The sequence below is a fragment of the Leptodactylus fuscus genome, chromosome 4 (assembly GCF_031893055.1).
Source record: "Leptodactylus fuscus isolate aLepFus1 chromosome 4, aLepFus1.hap2, whole genome shotgun sequence".
NCBI classification, from domain to species: domain Eukaryota; kingdom Metazoa; phylum Chordata; class Amphibia; order Anura; family Leptodactylidae; genus Leptodactylus; species Leptodactylus fuscus.
This window is the reverse complement of record NC_134268.1, coordinates 111,617,161-111,638,941: the sequence shown is the minus strand read 5'-3', so window position 1 is coordinate 111,638,941 and position 21,781 is coordinate 111,617,161. Positions and strand designations below refer to the sequence as shown.

The window sequence follows — 21,781 nt, the reverse complement described above, 5'->3', positions numbered from 1 at the left end:
TGAAGGAAGAAAAGCAGCGTGGAGCAGCAGCGAGGCAAAGAATGAAGGCACGGGGCACAGGACCAGCCATCTCTGGAGGTAAGTGGACACCGGGAGGTAGGATTGCTTTTAAAATCAGATCTCCGATTAATAAAAAAATCCCATTGACTTGCATTGGGATCGGAATTGGAATCGAGATCGGGTTCGAATGAAAAATGATCGGAAATTGGATTTTAAAATCGATCCTGAAAGGTCAAGATCGGCTCAACCCTATCCTTGACCCCTTGGTGGCCACACAAACACAAATATGATAGAATATCACTTTGTAATAACCTGCCAGTAAACCTTATATCATTTAGAACAAAACTTAAGCTGTGGTATACCAATATGGCTATGTCCAACCAAAAGGACAGGTAAAGGAGGACTGTATACTGAACTTAATGAAACAGAATACCAAAAGCTTATAAGCTCGTATTAATTACATATTTTTAATATTTTCTTAGGAATAGCATGTCATTAAAAATATTTACACGCAATCTTCTGTTTTTGCTGTCAGTTCATATACAATAAGTAAAGTATATATATTTTTTGCTACCCTTATGTACCATACTGAAAACTGATTTTATGAAACAGAAATTTTCCTTGGAAAGTTTCACAATGTGAGGAATGACTCCCCAATATTTTTTCATTTGCAATTATTTTAATAATAATTTAGCATTGTCATTTCTATTAAAGTTACTTCAGAACAAGATGAATAAACCTAAATTTAAAAAAGATTTTCCAGAACCATTTATTTAAGACATTGATAAGGTTCTCACTAATAAGTAGATCTAAATGGCACTTCAGAATTTTTTGTTAGAAAACCTCTTTAAATTTTCTGTTTCAGAATTTGAATACTTATGAATTCTAAAGCCGACTAAATGTTACATGAAATTTGTAACAGCAAAAAAATCCATCATTAAATTTAATGCAGCATATTATTACCAATTAAGTGTCACATACTGTAAACCACTACATAGGATAAAAATTTTAGAATTCAGAGTAATAGATTAAGGGACGTTTCTTAACCCTTGGGGGTCTAGCAAAATAAAGTAATGTATACCTCAATACAGAACACCATATATTACCCAATAAGAACTGTTGACTGGAAATATACAGTTGTGCAACCTAAACCTTCCTGGAAAAAAAAAATTAATGCAGGAGAATCTTTACCAGAAATGGCCTTTAAAATGCCATTTGCTGTAAAATATATTATGTGATTCTCTGTAACTGCAAGAACAAGTTTCTATTTCTATAACCCCTGATGTGAAAGATAATATTAGAAGACAGCAGAGGAAAATGATGTATTTCCTTGTAGAAACCAAGTAATGTCCCATTAAATTTATCATCTCCACCCAAATATTGTCCTTAAAACAGATATGACATTAAAATATGCTGCCCTAGTTCAAGGCAACATATTATTATGCTGAGGCCACTGTAACATTGTGTTGAATGGCCTAAAATATATTGTGTAATAGGTGGTTAAGAAGAAAAGAGCAGGCTGCATTTATATCTGAATCTGGATGTTATCCCTACCTATTCCCACCCTCTCTTATTGTGATTTAGGACCACCAAATCAATCTACAGTATATGAGTCTATATATATATATATATATATATATATATATATATATATATATATATATATATATGTTTGTTTGCATTTGTGTGTAATATATGTATAACGTCTACCTAACATAAATTTACTTTGCACAGTAGTCTTAAACCTGAGGCAAAGAGTTTAGTCTCATGTCGTAAAGGTGCATTGTTAAGTATAGGCACCCACCTTGTAGAGGCAGGGGAACTAACACTATTTCATTGGAATATATACTAACTACTTTATTTTTCTAAGTATAGTTAATATAGCAATAATGAAATCGAAAATAAAATAAAAATACATGATTGTGTACATCTTGTGTTTGTTTCCTTTTGCATCGCAGTCACAGCATAGGTTTATCTACAGTCATTTGGAGATGATGAGTATTTAGGCTTATATCTGTATTTCTATAGTGTAATGAATGTATGTACATGTGCATCTATCAATCTACGTGTGTGTGTGTGTGTGTGTGTGTGTGTGTGTGTGTGTGTGTGTGTGTGTGTGTGTGAAATATTGATTGTATATAAATGCCCCACATATTTTATCAGCCAGGGGATATTCCTCCTGGTGAACTATGTTTCTAATTGTATTCACACATACCATCCTGAGTAATTCTCTGATCTTTTAATAAGAATGAATATTCATCAGTGTTAATCAAACAAATAATAATAAACGAGGCCTTCAGAGACTGTCATTGATATGCGCTGCATTTATGCATCAGTTGACAAACTGCATGAGTTCAAGGAACATTGGAAAATATGTTAAGCAAACAATAACATTGGCTCCATCGTTTTGTCTCCCAATCCTCTGATCCATCTGTTTATCATGCACCTAAATATTTTAGTGTATTTACAAAATGTTCACATAGAATGACAGTGATAGAATATAAAATGATAACATGAATATCTTGTATTGTATTTACAGGGATCTTCTGTGGGGAAAATTGTAGATGAGAAGTAAATAAAAGTGATACTCTTTAGAGAAGTGATGTAAAGGGATATGAAATTACATTCATTACACTTATTGTGCTTATTGCTATGATGGATTAGTTTTGCCCTCTTTAACCCCAAAAAGACTGAGATTTTCATTTTCACGTATCTGTTTTATACAGGTTATATATAGTATTCTGTGGAACATTTATCTACAGATGTTACAGCTGTTACAGTGGACCCCACACAGTATAATATGTTCCACAGTGGCCCCCACAGTATAATATGTTCCACAGTGGCCCACGCAGCATAATATGCTCCACAGAGGCCCCACATAATATAATATGTTCCACAGTGATCTCAAACGATATAATATTCTCCATAGTGGGCCCCACACAATATAATATGCTCCGTAGTGGCCCACACACAGTATAATATGCTCCACAGTGGCCCCCGCACAATTTAATATGTTGCATAGTGGCTCATATACAATATAATATGTTCCACATAATATGTTCCACAGTGACCCCATACAGTACTCCCAGAATTACAATTAATAAATCTGGAGCTGCAGCACCTCCAAACCTTTTTATTTTAAAGAGTTCTTTGGCCCTGATTTCCCAGCTGAGCAGGTCCCTGGATGGAATCTTCGCCAAAGTCTGGTGCAACTGTGAGCAGGGGCAGTGCAGTCGGTGGCTGCAGGCAAAACATCTAGCATGAAATAACATGGGAGCACTTTCTCCAAGTGGTGATCGTGGCTCCAGAATGGGGACGTCAGAGGTGAGAGAAGCAGCAGAGCAACGGGTCATGTTGAGGGAACCAACATGGCAGAAGGTCTCATTTCTGCATTGGAGGCTCTGCACTGCACAGTCAGACACAATGGTTGGATTCACAGGGACTATTTCTCCACACCCAAGTGCCTCCAAGATGGCACCAGGCTTTCACTCCACCACTGCCAGAACCACAGTGAGATTGACTATAAGACATGGAGAAATCAGCCAAATATCTCAAACTGATGCATATAGACTCAGGGGTAAATCCAAGGATATAAAGGAGCTATTAGGCTGATTGGGGATGCCCAGAAGTTGTTTAATTAGAGCAGAGACTCAGAGATCCAGAGATAAGCAACTATCCTGCATGAAGGCTAGCCACATCCCTGTTTTTAAGAACATATAAGAATTAAAAACTATAAGCATTCAAATCACCCCCTTGATATCTAATACAAATAAACAAAAACAAACTAATTATGTATCCCAATTTCTGAAAGAGACCAAACTATAATAATATAAAAAATAAAATATTTAAATAATGGTGAACACTGTAGCAGTAAAAACTATATTCTATATGACCCTTATACTTTTAATATGTGGATCCCAATAAAGCAAGAAAGCTTTTGTTGTATATGCTGGCCCCTGTTTAAGAACAATACCATCACCTAGAAGAAGTGAACTGATACACATTTCCAATTTTTTTTGTAATACTGTGTAGTGTGATCCTGCATGCATTGATAACAAGATACTAAATGGACATGAGCAAGACTTAGAAGACAGAAAGTAGCGGGATTAAAGGATGAAAGCTCAGAGTTCTTCTATATTGTTACAATGAAAACATATATATTCTACCTTTTTATCAGAAGACAAATTGAAAAATCATTTCATGTCTTGCTGCCTAAAGCTAGCTATCGACTTAACAATATTTTTAAGGGAATAATAATTATATCTCAAATTTTATCTTATCAATTTCCCATTAACATGCCGTAGTATATCTAGTATGTGTACATGCTGACATTGTGCTGCAGATAAAATTTACTTTATTGGACTTCACTGATAAAATTGTTGTCACCTTTTTCAATTTTATTTTGAAAGTAGTCTAATACAACATAACATCATATGTGAAGCTACCATGTTCTCAAAAAACAAATCCACGGGGAGGTTACTTAATATATAAACAATTCAATGATGGGCAGTACCTAAAACTTAACTTTCAATTATAAAAATGTTAAAATAAAAAAAACCACTCAATAACTGAACAAGAACAGAAATAACAAACATAGAGTGTGATATAATTGCCTCTATCTTTTAAAATTCACACTTTCCTATATTCCTGTGTTTAGTCCAATCTCACAAGGTGTTAATGTTACTGTGAGGTGTGATGTAACTCCTAGTGTATGTATGATGTCAATATCTCCAAATCACCCCTTTGGGGTCCCAACACAAACTTGTTAGACCCATGAAGTGAGTTCTATTGAGCCAGAAATCTTAGTAAATGTTTCAAAATCAGCTCTATATATAGCTCCAGACCCCATATACTTTGTGTCTGTACAACACTCAGCTGCTGCCTCCACTCCTCACTACATTCACCCTTATCTGCAAGTCACTGCAGTTCCCATGGCCCTGATGGTGGGCTACGGTACTTCATTGGAATAGCGTGGTGTCTCACACTTCTATTTCAATATGGGGCTCCGTTGTAGCAGTCACTCTAATAGCGTGTATCATATAGGATTGACTTGCAGGCAAGGGTGAATGTAGTGAGGAGTGGAAGCAGCAGCTGAGCTTGTTATACAGACATGAAGTATATGGGGTCTGGAGCTATATATAGAGCTGATTTTGAAACCTTGACCCATGCAGTGAATTCTATTCAGCTACAAATCCTGGTATAACAAGTTTGTGTTGGGACCCCAAAGGGGTGTTTTGGAGATATTGACTTCATAATTTATATCAAGCTAAACTAGAAGCTGCATCACACCTCACAATAACGTTAACACCTTGCCAAAGTGGACAAAACAAGTGGATATAGGAAAGTGTGAATTGTATAAGATATGGCAATTATATCACACCCTATGTTTGTTATCTTGTTCTTATTCAATCATTGTGTTTTTTTTTTTGTTTTTTTTTTTAACACTTTTGTAATTAAAAGTTATGTTTTAGGTACTCCCCATCAGTGACAAGTTCCCAGAAAAGTACACCCACTTTCAGAAGTCCTTATTTGTAATTAAATGGTTATGGACATCATAGAGATGAGTCCTCAATCTTATTAGTGAGGTCATTGGCTTAGTGACTACTCCTCTGAGAGACCATTCACATCTATGTATTACAAATTTATGGTAAAGAATGGCTTACATAAGAGTTAGACAGTGCAGGCACAGACTAGACAGCCATAAAATGTGTCACATTTAAGACACTGACTAAGGCTGGATGATTGTAAGTGCTGCCTATGTCCCCAAAAAAGTGTCCTAAACACTTAATAAATTTGATGCACTGCATGTAAGCCCATTGTTTTAGGCAAAATAATCTAGAATTCTGGTATTTAGAGGAGCCTGATACATTTTCTGCATTGTTTGATGTCATATAGCGGTTCATTCTTATTATAGTCTGAGTCGTTGTTGTCTAAAAAGTACTGAGACTCAAGGTCAACTATTCTAAATGAATGTTCTTACTTTATTTTATTTTTTTTTTCCTTTTTTCTTTTGTACTTTTGAGGCAGATAAATAAAACCTTTTCCTATCCCTGTGCTACCTTACTATATAGCAGATCATGCACCGTAATCCATCTGCTTCTTCAACAAGAGGGAAAAAATGAACAATGTCAAACAAAATGTATAAAACATCATTGACAAAATGTTGAAGAGCAAACAGAAGAAGACTACAACATAGGAAAATGACAAGAATGCTAGAAATTTGCTAGCAAAGAACTGTCAGCATTACAAAGACAATGGTATCATAAAAGAATAAGGTTAGTCTAAGATGAAGGAACAAAAATAGAAAGAAATCATAGGAAACTGAAGGGAAAGATACTTAATTCAAAAAGAGACAGATTGTGGAAAGACTACATAAAGGGCTAGTATGGTGAAAGGCACTCTGTTCTATAGAAAATGGAGGAATGAAGTTTGTGAAGGATAAAGTTATATTTATTTTAATAAGGTAATAGTATGCATCAAATCTTTACTGTTATGTGACTGGTATAGATGAGTTTGACAGAATTTGGAAACATTTAAAAGGTAGCAGAGTGAATCGGAGGTCAGAATACGGCTTTCGATCACGTGATCCAGGGGTCTTGAGGTGGTTGAAACCCCTGGGTCCATCATCCATCATCCCAGAACCAGGTAAGTCAACCCCTTTAACGTGACTGTGTCACCAAAAATTACCTATTCTTAAAACCAAGTTTTTATGTTAAACATATTTTTTTAAATAATGCTGCTATATTGTTTAATTTTCCATGTCAATATTAATATTTTAAAAAAGTAAATTATTCACAATTTGGACTTCTATGCTTGCCCACAATGTAGTCAATGATTCATGTGCTGCTATTACCTGACCTAGCAAACACTGGAAGAACTATGAGGGAAGTGAACAGGCCAAGTAATATCACTGCAATGCAGGATCCTCTCCAGTGACGTCACCTGCAAAGTTTACATCTGTCGGGTAAAAAGTGTCCATGATCCCAAAATATCATAAAAAATCATGCCTGTTCTATTGTATCTGCCTTCAGCCAGGTTTCTTCAAAGTGTGTCCATGATGTTTCTTCAAATGCTTCCATGAAGAAAGGGAAGCAAATTTAGACAGACTGTGACAAAGACTTAGGAAGCTAAAGTTACATTGTCTCTACATTGCTAAAATGTACAGATAGTTATGTGTTGTGATATAAAATGTGAACCCAAGACTAGCTGGTAGATTAACAGGTTACGTGACAGTTGCATGGCCCATTAGTAACCAGTGACTTGATGATATTAATGAAGATTAGCTGGTAGGTTGACATTAATTACCAGTACCTGGCCTCTAAGTAATGGGTATAGATCCACTGTTAGTCATTGCAATGCCTTTCCTGCAACAGTGAAGGTCAATTGGTGGAAATTTTTGCCATAGACTTTTAAGGGGGTTTTCCATCTAAGTTATTCCCTATCCATAACACAGTAGATAACTTGCAGATCAGTGTAAGTCTGACCGCTCAGACCCCCAATGATCAGACAATCACAGAAGTTATGGCCCACATTCTGAATGAAGAAGTGGTTGGGCAACTTAAGTACCACTCTATTCATTACAATGGGAATGCTGGAGACAGGTATGTTTTGTGCTTCAGCTATCTCCAGAGCTCCTATTGAAATCAATAGATCAATGGGATACTGCATGACCGCTGCGCCATTTAGAACAAGGGACCAAAGTCCTGCATTCACATGATCAATTGGAGCCTGAGCTGCTGGACCCCTGGATCTATAAGTCTTATGGATTGGGGCTATGTTGTTTAGATTTATTCATTGTGGCACATGAAGTTACAAACAGATTAAGACTGACGCACAAAGAAGAGTATATTTTGTGGGGCAAATTTTCATAATGGCGCCATCTATATTATGTACAATGTACTGGAAAAGTAAGAACACCATGTAAGCATCAACTCACTTAGTCCTTCCTGAAATATTAAAAATCCTCCTGGTACATGGACACTCAGGTTTGGCTACCCAGTACATTGAATTCTAGAAAATAAGGGCAACCAGCACCCAAGAATAAAATTTCTATTTAGAACACATAGAAAAATTAAATGCCATATTGCATTCAAGTTTTCAGCTTTTAAGAAGCTCAAAAATTCTGCAAATCCTCAGTGGTTTAACAAAAGATACAGTGTGTCACATCTAATTACAGTACATCACAATAGGTGTATGGAAGCAAGTGGCTAACAAAAAGCAAAGGCATACCAAGGAAACAAAATAATGAAAGCCACAAAGTATTTCCTGGAAGTCAGAATATTACTATGGGACAGCTTATATAAATAAGCTCAATTGTTTTTTCAACCCTTGGGATGATCATATGCAAAGCTTCTGTTTTATGCAACTGCTTTCTCCAATTGCCATGTCTTTGTGGTCTGTTCACTCTTTCAATATATTTAACATTTAATGACCCTATTTTATTAATATGCCCTTGTATAATGTATGGACTGGGTTCACTATACTGTGTAAGTGTTCAGTGTTATTTTTATCAACCAGAACTTGTTTTGTCAGTTGTACTGGAGAGTGCACTCACATTCCATGATATACACAACATGTGTTATGTTGCAAATCACAAATGTATTCTTATTCTTGGTATAAGAATTGCTAACAGCAGTCACAACTTTACCAGTTCTCAATAAACGTCATCAGCTGGTACAGGTGCTATCTCAATGACCTCCTCATTATTTCAAGGTATGATTTTACGCATGACTAAGATGAGTATATTCCATGCTGAAAACCTGTAGGCTGCTTGGATTATAAGTATTCTATTTGTCCTAAATAGAGATGAGCGAACAGTGTTCTATCGAACACATGTTCGATCGGATATCAGGGTGTTCGCCATGTTCGAATCGAATCGAACACCGCGTGGTAAAGTGCGCCAAAATTCGATTCCCCTCCCACCTTCCCTGGCGCCTTTTTTGCACCAATAACAGCGCAGGGGAGGTGGGACAGGAACTACGACACCGGGGGCATTGAAAAAAATTGGAAAAAGTCATTGGCTGCCGAAATCAGGTGACCTCCATTTTAGACGAATAGTGGATTTCAAATCCGGGTCATATGAGAATGTGAACTTTGTGACTATGAGACAGGGATAGCTGTACAGGCAGGGATAGCTAGGGATAACCTTTATTTAGGGGGGAATGTTATTAAAAATAACTTTTTGGGGCTCTATCGGGTGTGTAATTATGATTTTTGTGAGATAAACTTTTTCCCATAGGGATGCATTGGCCAGCGCTGATTGGCCGAATTCCGTACTCTGGCCAATCAGCGCTGGCCAATGCACTCTATTAGCTTGATGAAGCAGAGTGTGCACAAGGGTTCAAGCGCACCCTCGGCTCTGATGTAGCAGAGCCGAGGCTGCACAAGGGTTCAAGCGCACCCTCGGCTCTGATGTAGGAGAGCCGAGGGTGCGCTTGAACCCTTGTGCACACTCTGCTTCATCAAGCTAATAGAATGCATTGGCCAGCGCTGATTGGCCAATGCATTCTATTAGCCTGATGAAGTAGAGCTGAATGTGTGTGCTAAGCACACACATTCAGCTCTACTTCATCGGGCTAATAGAATGCATTGGCCAGAGTACGGAATTCGGCCAATCAGCGCTGGCTCTGCTGGAGGAGGCGGAGTCTAAGATCGCTCCACACCAGTCTCCATTCAGGTCCGACCTTAGACTCCGCCTCCTCCAGCAGAGCCAGCGCTGATTGGCCGAATTCCGTACTCTGGCCAATCAGCACTGGCTAATGCATTGTATTGGCGTGATGAAGCAGTGCTGAATGTGTGTGCTTAGCACACACATTCAGCTCTACTTCATCGGGCTAATAGAATGCATTGGCCAGCGCTGATTGGCCAGAGTACGGAATTCGGCCAATCAGCGCTGGCTCTGCTGGAGGAGGCGGAGTCTAAGATCGCTCCACACCAGTCTCCATTCAGGTCCGACCTTAGACTCCGCCTCCTCCAGCAGAGCCAGCGCTGATTGGCCGAATTCCGTACTCTGGCCAATCAGCACTGGCTAATGCATTGTATTGGCATGATGAAGCAGTGCTGAATGTGTGTGCTTAGCACACACATTCAGCTCTACTTCATCGGGCTAATAGAATGCATTGGCCAATCAGCGCTGGCCAATGCATTCTATTAGCGTGAACTGAGATTGCACAGGGGTTCTAGTGCACCCTCGGCTCTGCTACATCAGATTGCTACATCTGATGTAGCAGTGCCGAGTGTGCATCAGATGTGTAGTTGAGCAAAACTGACTCAGCACTGCTAAGTCTCTGCATTCGCATAGGAATGCATAGGCCAGCCTTCGGTCAATCAGCGCTGGCTCTGCGGGAGGAGGCGGAGTCTAAGGTCGGACCTGAATGGAGACTGGTGTGGAGCGATCTTAGACTCCGCCTCCTCCCGCAGAGCCAGCGCTGATTGGTCGAGTTCCGTACTCTGGCCAATCAGCACTGGCCAATGCATTTCTATGGGGAAAAGTTAGCTTGCGAAAATCGCAAACTGACAGGGATTTCCATGAAATAAAGTGACTTTTATGCCCCCAGACATGCTTCCCCTGCTGTCCCAGTGTCATTCCAGGGTGTTGGTATCATTTCCTGGGGTGTCATAGTGGACTTGGTGACCCTCCAGACACGAATTTGGGTTTCCCCCTTAACGAGTTTATGTTCCCCATAGACTATAATGGGGTTCGAAACCCATTCGAACACTCGAACAGTGAGCGGCTGTTCGAATCGAATTTCGAACCTCGAACATTTTAGTGTTCGCTCATCTCTAGTCCTAAACAAAACTTTTATTCCTGAATGCTGAGTGTCCTCCATTTCTACAGTTGACTGTACTGGGAAAAAAATCAGAATGGGATAGAGTTAGAAAAAAATACGATTTCCACCATGTCCTTATAGATTTAGTTTTAAGGCATTCACTTTGTAGCCAAGACAACATATTAGCAATATGCTGTGGGTTGGTGTGATTATGGTGATACCAAATCTATAGAGTTTTTGTTATGCTTTAACACCTTAACATAATTCCAAAACTAACCACATTTTAAAATAAAAAATGGCAATACAAGTGTGGACGAATTTTTCCTGGTAACAGCTCATTTCCAGGGATTGCTAGGGAGAACTTTAGAGCTGCAAAATTGATAGTTAATGAATTTACAAATATACCCAATTTTATATGGATTTTACCTGTATACACTAGATACTATCAAATGATGTTGTAAATAGTGCTCTGTTGTAATTCATCTGCATGAACTATTGCATACATTTTTATACATTTGCTTTGCATCGTTAATTGCGATATACTGTATATCTAGATCAGGGGTGACCAATACGTCGATCGCGATCTACCGGTCAATCGCAATGGACGTATGGGTCAATCGCGGGATGCAGCCAGGCATCCCCGCTGTCTGCTTCTTCACAGCGCAGGCTGAGAGTTATCTCTGGACACTGGCAGGCTGCCAGTGTCCGTAGATGACTCTCAGCCTGCGCTGTGAACAAGCACTTGCAGGCCGCTGTTAGGGATGGAGGGGGCCGGGGTACTGCTTCTTCACAGCGCACACTGAGAGTCATCTATGGACACTGGCAGGTGGGGCTGCCGCAGCCCCAGCCTCCTGGTGTCCAGAGATAACTCTCAGCCTGTGCTGTGAAGAAGCAGACAGCGGGGATGCCTGGGTGGCCACCTCTCATGATCCACCCGGGCACGCCCACATACCCAGCCACAGACACGCCCACTCCGCCCACAGTCCACCCCGGCCCCGCCCACAAGAAGTGGGAAGTCGATCTTAGGGCTTGGTCATGTAAAGAAGTAGCTCACATGCTAACAAAGTGTGAGCACCCCTGATCTAGATGGATTTGCCTATTAAGAAACATGTAAGGCAGATTTCTCAGCAACACTTTTGCACAATTTTCTAGAATCACAAATGCTGTAGCCAGACATTCTTTTCAGCTATAGTAGAATATTGAAAAAAAGTTATGTGCGCAGCATTTTTGTAGCGTGCTCTGGATTCTGGATGACTTTTGTTTGGTTATTTTAGTCACAGGCTTCAATGTAGGACTTCAAAAACATAAGGAAAAATGCATATATAAAATGTTATCAACTAAAAAAAATGCTACAAAAAATATATATACATATGTGAAAGACCAAGAATGATGAGGATTTTTTTTGCTGGGGAAACATACTACTGAAAATAAATATATGTAAGAAATATCAAAAATTAATTCTAAAATATATTATTTATAAGTTAGTTTAGTTGACAATAAGCATTAGTTTCTGAAAAGGTTTCTGATAAATAGGATGAGAATACAGAGAATCAATTTCTTGCCTTGCCAATATTATATGTTGATTTATTCTATTTTTTTATTATTTATGTTATTTTTTACAAAATAAATCAGGCAATAAACCTTTATGTTGAGCACACACTGCACGCCTGTCTCTATAATTCCAACAATACCGAAACAAATGTCAGATTCTTATGTTGATTCTACATATCAAAATCATTTTCTTCTTGCACGCAAGCATTTTTTTTCCTGCTCAAAGATTTTGTTATTTATCATGTCATCTTACATGGTAGATGTTGATTTTTCTAGCCTATACAATGTATTTTCTTGCAATTGTAAATATCTTCTTTATTCTCGTACAGTATATAAGTGTTCCCAAGGGGTCATTGCAAAGTTTTTTTTTGGCTATCATTTTAACTATGAAACTTATTTTTTATGAGTTGGTTATGGATTTGATTGAAAATTGACCTGACATAAATGACATTTGAAGCTTATTTAGTCTTTACATTTGTCTCAGTAAAATCAAAGCAACTAAACTTTTATTTTTGACAGATATATTATATATAACCTTTGTGACTCTCAATATAGACATGACATGTTTTCTATCTCTGCCTTTTCGGTTCTGCAAACATCAACAATTTGCCATATAATATAGATATTCATAAAATACTTATCTGCTGCAAGTTACCCAAACTGTATTTCAAAGAATCTATCTATCTATCTATCTATCTATCTATCTATCTATCTATCTATCTATCTATCAAAATTACAATATTATATTCCAATATTCTACTCACTGTGATGTCTTGCATCTATGGAGACAAAACTAGCCCAGCAACAGAACTGTAAATTAGCTAGAAGACACCGAGTAGCAGACACTTTACAAAAGTTCTTTAGGCAAAAAGCAGTAACATTTTTAATTAAAGTGCATTACATTTTGGGCCAGAATCACATGTACTATTAAATGAGACTAATTTGTCTGAAAAGTTAATGACCATTTACCACTCAGGATGCAATTTGCAACACTTTCAAGTCTTCGTTAACTGGATACATTGTTTACCATTGTGCTTAATAAAGTCATTAATGGTTAAATGAGTAAATTTAGTCGTTTTATTGTACAGTAATTCCCTTGTAATTCTATTTTCTGTCACAGATACATTTAAATAAAAGTTAAAGTGATAACTCAAATTTTATAGTAGGATTCATTGTATAGTCGGGAAATTATGAGGAATATATGGTTGCAATTATTAGTGTGTAAAAGCAGACTGTTATGTTGTACTTTTAGAAACAATTTAAGAAATATTTATTTTCTTTATTTAATATTATATTCAACCACTGAACTTAATATGCAATAATAATGAGTGATGAAGGAGGAAATTTTCCTCCCAGCACTCTAAATAAGGATAATTAAGACAAAAAAAAATGTATCAGCTGGTATAAATATTATATGTAATTCTGTTATTAGGTAAAAATTGAAATATTAAAATTCAGGAATTATTCATATTTACTTAAGTTTTTAGTTTTAGAAGCTTAACAAATATCTAAAATATATGGGATTACATTTATAGAAACCAAGCTTACATATTTAATAGTGCAGCCTTTACTGCTATATTTCTGCCTGATTTGATTTACAAGTAATCCAGTGTTTTATTAATCTTACTACCATGAGACCTGAAAGCTAATGCAAAGTAGTTTTACAAACCACAGAAATAGTGAAAGAGTATTTCCCCCGGGCGCTTTAAATGGCAAAAGAGAACATCACATGAATCAGATAAAATTTAACATGACAGATGCAAACTTTTTAATATACATCATTCCTACTCTATATCATACTAACAAGCTAATGGATGTAGCAACTTCAAACTTACTAATTAAGTCATAATTTTACTTGATTTTTGACCTTTTTAATCTTTAAATGGTACACGATTCCATACATTTTGTTCTTTTTAAATAAATATATCTGATAAGCCTTAATTTTTCCCAGAATGTTTTTTTTGTTTATTTCTATATTTATACAGCTTTGTTTTAAAGCTTTCCATCTTGCAATGGTACTTAACCCCTTCACTCAAAATCATGTAGATATATGTGATGGGGTGTATGGAGAGGGCTCAAGTTTTAATACATCCATCACCTGCCTTCTAACAGTTGCAATTGGTGCTGGTGCTGCGAAACGGGGCAACTAAGGTGTACAGGCATCATGGATGCAGCCATCTTTGACCAATTTATGCCCTCCGGAGTATTATCGGAGGGCAACTATTGTTTGCCAAGACAGCCGGAGCTCCCAGGAATGTCATTACATCAGCGTGCAGTAGAAATTAATGGATTTTCCCATACATTACAGTATATCAGTATGAGTGATCAAATCCCCTAGTAAAAGGAAAAATTAAAAAGTTTTTAAAGTATAAAAAAACACACAAAACACAAGGGTTCGAATCGTTTGCCTTTCCCTAGATCACATATAAAAATAGATACACAAGAATAAAAATAAACACTTGATGGATCTTTGTGCTCAAAAATTTCAGAACTATTAAAATATAATAGTATTAATCCCATGCAGGGAAAAAAAAAATCAAAATGGCCAAAAGGAACACTTTGTCTCGTATAAAAATATATTAAAAAGAAAAAAAAAAAAGAAAAGATCAAACCATCAGAACTTCACCAAAATGGTATCAACAAAAATGCTTAAAATAACTAGAAAAAGGCTGTGACATGGGCTAAATAATATTTTTGTATCTTTTTTTTATTTTTTTCATAAGATAATAAACAAGGATTAGACAGAGTCCATGGGGTCAGCGCCACCTGTGGGTCAGTCCGACTCTCGCCCTCGACCTCATGCAGTGAGGCGACTGGAGTATAAGTCCAGTTTTCTCCCTACTGAGCAAGCTCAGACATTTTTGAGCCACTCAGAGGTTAAGTCCCATTTTGGCCGTACTGAGCATGACTGGTGAGGTCATGGCCACCGCCCTGCTGGGCGGGGACTTCCCTTTATATACTTTGAGTGTGCCGCTGCCCAGCGCTCACACTTTGACTAGAATTGTTAATGACAGAAGTTCAGGGCTAGGTTCCCAGTCTAGATCTCTGTGTTTTATACTTTGGCCCCAATCTGGGCACTGTTAGTGAGACCTGTAATTCTTCTGAACTGGTAGCTCTGCACTAGGGCTTGGAGCAGTGGCATCTGTTACAGCCCGTGGTGCTGTCAGCAGGTTTGGTCTCTGGGTTAGCCTGTGCCCTGGCCCGCTATCCTTGTCAGTTCTAATACTAGGGGTCTGTGAGCCTCTGACTTCTGTATTGTGTTGCTGACCAGGAGTGACATTTTAACACCTGGCAGCCTGCACCTGTAGCATCTTCTCACAGGTGTGTTTGCAATTAACTGGTGAATATTAACTGGTGCAATTAACTGGTGAACTCATAGAATCTCATGGCTTTCAGTACCACTGCTATGCCGATGACACCCAAATCTACATCTCTGGACCAGACATTACCTCCCTGCTGGCCAGAGTTCCAGATTGTTTAGCGGCCGTAGCCTCCTTCCTCTTCTCAAACTCAACATGGAGAAAACAGAGTTTATCATCTTCAGCCCATCCTGTATGGCCCCTCCACCTGACCCATCTATCAAAGTTAATGGAACCACAATTACCCCTGTCCCACAGGCCCGATGCCTTGGGGTAACCCTGGACTCTGACCTATCCTTCAAGCCACATATTCAAGCCCTCAACACCTCCTGCCGCCTACAGCTCAAGAACATCCACCGAATTCGCCCCTTCCTCACCCAGGAAACTACCAAGATGCTTGTCCAGGCCCTCATAATCTCCCTCCTAGACTACTGCAACACCCTTCTCCACGGACTCCCAGCAAACACCCTCGCCCCCCTCCAGTCCACCTTAAACTGCACTGCTCGCTTAATCCACCTCACACCCCGATCTTCATCGGCTGCTCCCCTCTGCCAGTCCCTCCACTGGTTACCTATAGCCCAGCGAATTGAGTTCAAGCTACTAACGCTAACATACAAAGCCATCCACAACCTGTCCCCTCCATATATCTCTGACCTAATCTCACGCTACCTGCCCACACGTAACCTCAGATCCTCCAATGACCTCCTACTCCGCTCTGCTCTCATCCGCTCTTCACACAACCGTCTCCAAGATTTCTCCCGTGCATCCCCCATACTCTGGAACTCCTTACCACGACACATAAGACTGACCCCCACAATCACAGGCTTCAAGAAGGCCCTGAAGACTCACCTATTCAGGAAGGCCTACAACCTCCAATAACACTATCACCGCACCCCCATCTGTACAGTCTCCCCCTCTCCTTCTGTCTCTACCCCCCTTCCCTCATAGATTGTAAGCCCTTGCGGGCAGGGCCCTCTACCCCACTGTGCCAGTCGGTCATTGTTAGCATTATATCTACCTGTATATTCTGTGTATTGTATGTAACCCCCAAATGTAAAGCACCATGGAATTAATGGTGCTATATAAATAAATAAATAATAAATAATAATGTTTGTTTCCTGGCTGTTCACACTGAATCATACCAATCCTGGCTGTCCAGTACAGTTAACTGGCAGTCGTGACTAAGGCCTTGTTCAGACAAACGGCTGCCCTCTGGGCCTGTGGACCTCGACTGCAGCTACTAGCTCAGTCTAAGGGGTTCTGCTGTCGTTCGCATTATAATTTTAAAATATATATAGGCAGAACCGTAACATTATGTGGGACATAAGTATTAATGAATAAGTGAAGTATAAATTAAAAGTACAAGTGATGTGTGATATCTTGAAGAAAAGGATGATATGTCGACATGACATACAAACATATTATTCCTTACCTATCCTCTTGCCTGGATATGTATTTTACAAGTTTAGCAGTTTTTCTAAAAACACAAGGGTTTTGTGGGAAGTAATTATGCTATGCCAAACTGTTGGCTGGGGAGGATGAAATCTTGCAAGGCTTTTGTTAGCATTCTGTGATATTGTCATGAATTGGTTTTATTGAACCACTGGTGTCTTTAGCTAAATTACATCAGTTAAGTTCTACACACGTTTTGAGCATTTTTTCCCCTACACTGGACCCTGTTAGTAGTATCATATATACAACGGAATCTATAAAGAGGGAACCATAATAAAAAAAATAGTTTTCTGAAAATTATATCATGAAACTGATATAAAACTGAATTTTTCTGGTGACTAGAATATCATAGACTCGCACTTATGCATGTCCTTAGCTATCAATGTTTGATTGGTGACGATCAATTACATAAATAACAAGAAACTTAAAATTGAGACTGTGGGCGATTGGGGAGTAACGTTGGAGGTGGAGGAGGAAAAGGCTAATCTATGAAATGCCTTCTTCGCTACTGTTTTATACAGCAAAATGAAACCACTGAGGACATAACTAGAGATAAGGTAAAACACTAACATAGACAATTCTCTGGGTCTTGATGGTATTCACCCCCAGGTGCTAAGGGAATTAAATATAGTAATATACAGGCAACTGTATCTAATATTTCAGGACGCTGTAGAAACAGAGTATGACCCATAGTACTGACACATAGCAAATATTGTGCCAATATACAAAAGGGTCCCCATACAGTATAGGTATGTTATGAGTGCATTATTGGTATCAAACTTTTGAGTGGTGGTTTCAATAACTACATTATTGCAATGGTGTTTTACAACTCTTACTTTATTCCTTAAATGGTCTTGTATGAATTGCACCATGATGGATTTTTTGATATAATACATATTTTGTACAACTCTGCACCTACCTATGGACTGTCCTGGTATTCTGGTACTTTGATATTTATTCCCCCATGTGTATTGTTATATCATACATTGTTTTGTATATGTTCTTAATTTTAGTGGATATTAATAAAAGTCATTATATTGTAATGGTTCTGTGGTAGTTTTTTCTTTAGGTCAATATCTCGTACAAAAAGGGGTCAAAAAGTGATCCCAGAAAAATTACTAGCAGAACTGAAACATGACGATGGAGCCCACCAGCAAATGTGACTCCTGTGGAACCACTTTTACTATTCTGCTGAATTCCAGTTAGGGTTGATCGATCGTGTTTGGAAAAGATCGGATTCCGATCGGCGATCGAGAAAATTTCACGATCGCCATCGGAATTCCAAACACGATCTTTTTATGTGGGATCGAGATCGGTGATTTTTCCCACAATGCATTGCTTAGCCTTCACACTGAGTATACGAGTATATTCAGTGTGAAGGCTCCACTGCAGTTCCATAGGAATGAATGGAAGCAGCCGACACACAGATCAGAATTGGGATCGAGATCGGGTTTGAATGAAAAATGATCGGAAATCGGATTTTAATATTGATCCTGAAAAGTCAAGATCGGCTCAACCCTAATTCCAGTCTATCTTCCTCTATGTGTCCTCTTGATTTTCCCTCTCTTCAGTGGCGGATCCAGGGTTTGCGGGGCCCTGGGCAATTGACTTTGGCGGGGCCCTACTTACTGGGGGTCTCACACTTCTAACCTGTACTTCCCAACTGTTGAAGACTAGAAAGAGGGAACAAAACGTGTGGCGCGCTGCGCATGCCACAGCAAATTAGGCCCCACCCACTTTTATGTTGACTCCACCCATTCTCATTCAATTTTCATGTGATTCCACACAGTATAATCCTCCTACAGTCACCCGAAATTATATCTCCCCCCCATTTTCATATACACCCTTCATCTACCCCTAGTTTCATGTCCCCCCCTCTATCTCTGTCCCCAGTTTCATGCCATTCTCCCCATTTATCTGCCCACAGTTTCATTTCCCCCCGTCTCTGCCCCAGTGTCATGCTGTTCTCCCCCCTTCATCTGCCCCAGTGTCATGCCGTTCTCCCCCCTTCATCTGCCCCAATGTCATGCCATTCCCCCCCCGTCCTACCGCCGATGAGCTGAAATACATAGGCGTTTAAAGCAGGAGCTGTCACAGCTCAGCTCCTGCTTTAACGCTGAGCTCAGTTGGAGTCAGGACATGCCGACCGCGACCATTTTGTTAGGTCCCGGGCGGTTGCCCGGCTCGCCCGGCCCTGGATCCACCCCTGCCTCTCTTCCCCATCTCTTGTCACCTTTATTTCTCCTTTTCCAAACCGAAACGAGCCATGTTTCCCATCGTTATTGTTTTTCTGTTACGCTTATGGCTTTGCTACAACAGAGTTATTGTTTCCCTTCTCCCCCCTCCATGGTCCTCCCAACTCCCCACATGCCATTTCTTCTTTTCCCCTACCATCCTCTCCATTCCCAACCTTCCCTTCATCATGTAGACTCCTTATTGTTGATGCCTTGTTTGACTTGTTCTTTGTGCTTTACCTAAAATTTCAATACATTTTTTAATGTTAAAGTAAAAGTGAACCCAGAAACCACAGACTGATAAGTCTAACCTGAGTGGATAAAACATTTGAAAGTTTTCTGAGACTATCATGGAGTATCTCAATGAAAGCAGCCTTATGACACCTAATCGTCATTTCTTAATTAGGAATCCGTCTTGTCAGACTAATTACTGGGTAAGTCTTTTGCTTAGGGATTTTGGTGGACAGTAAGCTCACCAGACAGCTGTTGCCAAGGCAAATTAATTATGGGATGCATCAAAAGAGGTACAGATTCTCATGACAAGAACATACGAGATGTGAAATAGCGCTGTGTGGCTTTTAGATATTTGGTATTTGGATGCCATGTCATGTTGCAGAAACCTAAAGGTGCCAATGAAGTGGAATCCACTAGAGAATGAAAACTGCACCCCGCAAAGAATTTATCAAGGGATGTTGTGAGCATTAGTCTTCCCAGATGTCAATAAACAGTGCATGGTGAAAAGTGAATATATAAGCTGTGAAGAGTTACCTTGGGTACACCAAATTCCCTATTATTTCCCCAGTAGTTCCTATGATTGTGGGGTCACTGGGGGGTCTCGTCTGGTTTATTTCCTTCATAATCTCTGGAGATAAAATCTGGGGTATACCCTGCTATACGAGTTATGCCTATACAAATCACTGGTATGGCAACACATAGACTATTGCACGCAATTTTGGGCCCCAGTATATAAGAAAGATGTAACTGAACTAGAGAGAGTAAAACATAGAGAATCCAAGACAAATAAAGGGATGGGTGGATTGGAGAACAGAGACAGATTTACAGTAGGTTATTCAATGTAGGGATGCAGGGATATTGCAAAGACATTTCTACCAACATCATAGATGGAGATTGTTTACTGCTAGAATAGTGAAGCTATGGGACTGCCACAGGATGTTAAAAAAGGGCCTAGATGGCTTTCTTGATTGAAAAAATATTACTGGTTACAGGTTTTAGATTTTTATTAAAGATGACTTGATTCGTGGATTTTATACTGATTACCTGATTTGGAGTCAGAATTTATTTCCTCTGACGTGGGGCAATTGACATCAGTCTCATGTTTTTGTTTTTGCTTTTCTCTGGATCAACAACTCTGTAGGGTTATAAGTTGGACTTGATGGACCTGTGTCTTTATCCAATTTAATCTATTATGTTGCTATGTTTTTGTGAATTGGCCCTGATAAATAAAATAATGCGCCTTTAATTGTACTAGCACAAGTCATAAGTAATGGTGGCTGGCTGTGCCTGGTAATGGAGCTCAGTCCCTTTCACTAGTGCACAAGGAGCTAAAGTATATCACTAAGAGATATCATTTTATGGGGATAACATCTATCCTTAGGGAGAGACTACCTTCTCAGGTGTGTGGAGACTTATACAGCCATAGTTGCTCCATAGTCATGCCCGACTTCCCAGAAGCCTTTGCTGCATAATGCGAGGCTATAACCAAATCAATTTCTCAGCTACGGACGGCACCGTTTCTGTCTCTTTGGACAGTGCCGTCCGTAGCTGAGAAATTGATTTGGTTATAACCTCGCATTATGCAGCAAAGGCTTCTGGGAAGTCAGGCATGATGTTCAGGGTGCTTGCTATAGAGGGCAGCATAACAGAGGCACTGTCTCCCTGTTTACATCTTGGGAGACAGATTTGCATGTTCTTCCCATGTCCCCTTGCAGTGGAGCAACTATGGCTGTATAAGTCTCCACACACCTGAGAAGGTGGTCTCTCCCTAAGGATGGACGTTATCCCCATAATCTGGTCTCGCAGCCTCTCACTTAAACCAAATCAATTCTCTCCAGGCTGCACTGATGAAGTCCAAAGAGACAGAAACGGTGCCGTCCATAGCTGAGAAATTGATTTGGTTATAACCTCGCATTATGCAGCAAAGGCTTCTGGGAAGTCGGGCATGATGTTCAGGGTGCTTGCTATAGAGGGCAGCATAACAGAGGCACTGTCTCCCTGTTTACATCTTGGGAGACAGATTTGCATATTCTTCCTAAGAGATATCAGGTATCTTAACAACTAGAACGAGAGACAATGCTCAGTAGGAATTCCTTTCCTCATTGCATGGGCACATTAGTTGTGCCTTTGTATTCTCAGTACCAGAGTCGTATAACAGATGAGGCCACGTATCAAAAACCAC

The 21,781-nt window shown here is 39.3% G+C and overlaps 1 protein-coding gene across 4 annotated transcripts in view; it reads right to left on the bottom strand.

Moving 5' to 3' along the window:
* Positions 1-21,781, bottom strand: part of LOC142200509 (cadherin-10-like) — a 329,196-nt gene that overhangs the window by 190,227 nt on the left and 117,188 nt on the right. The window lies entirely within an intron of this gene.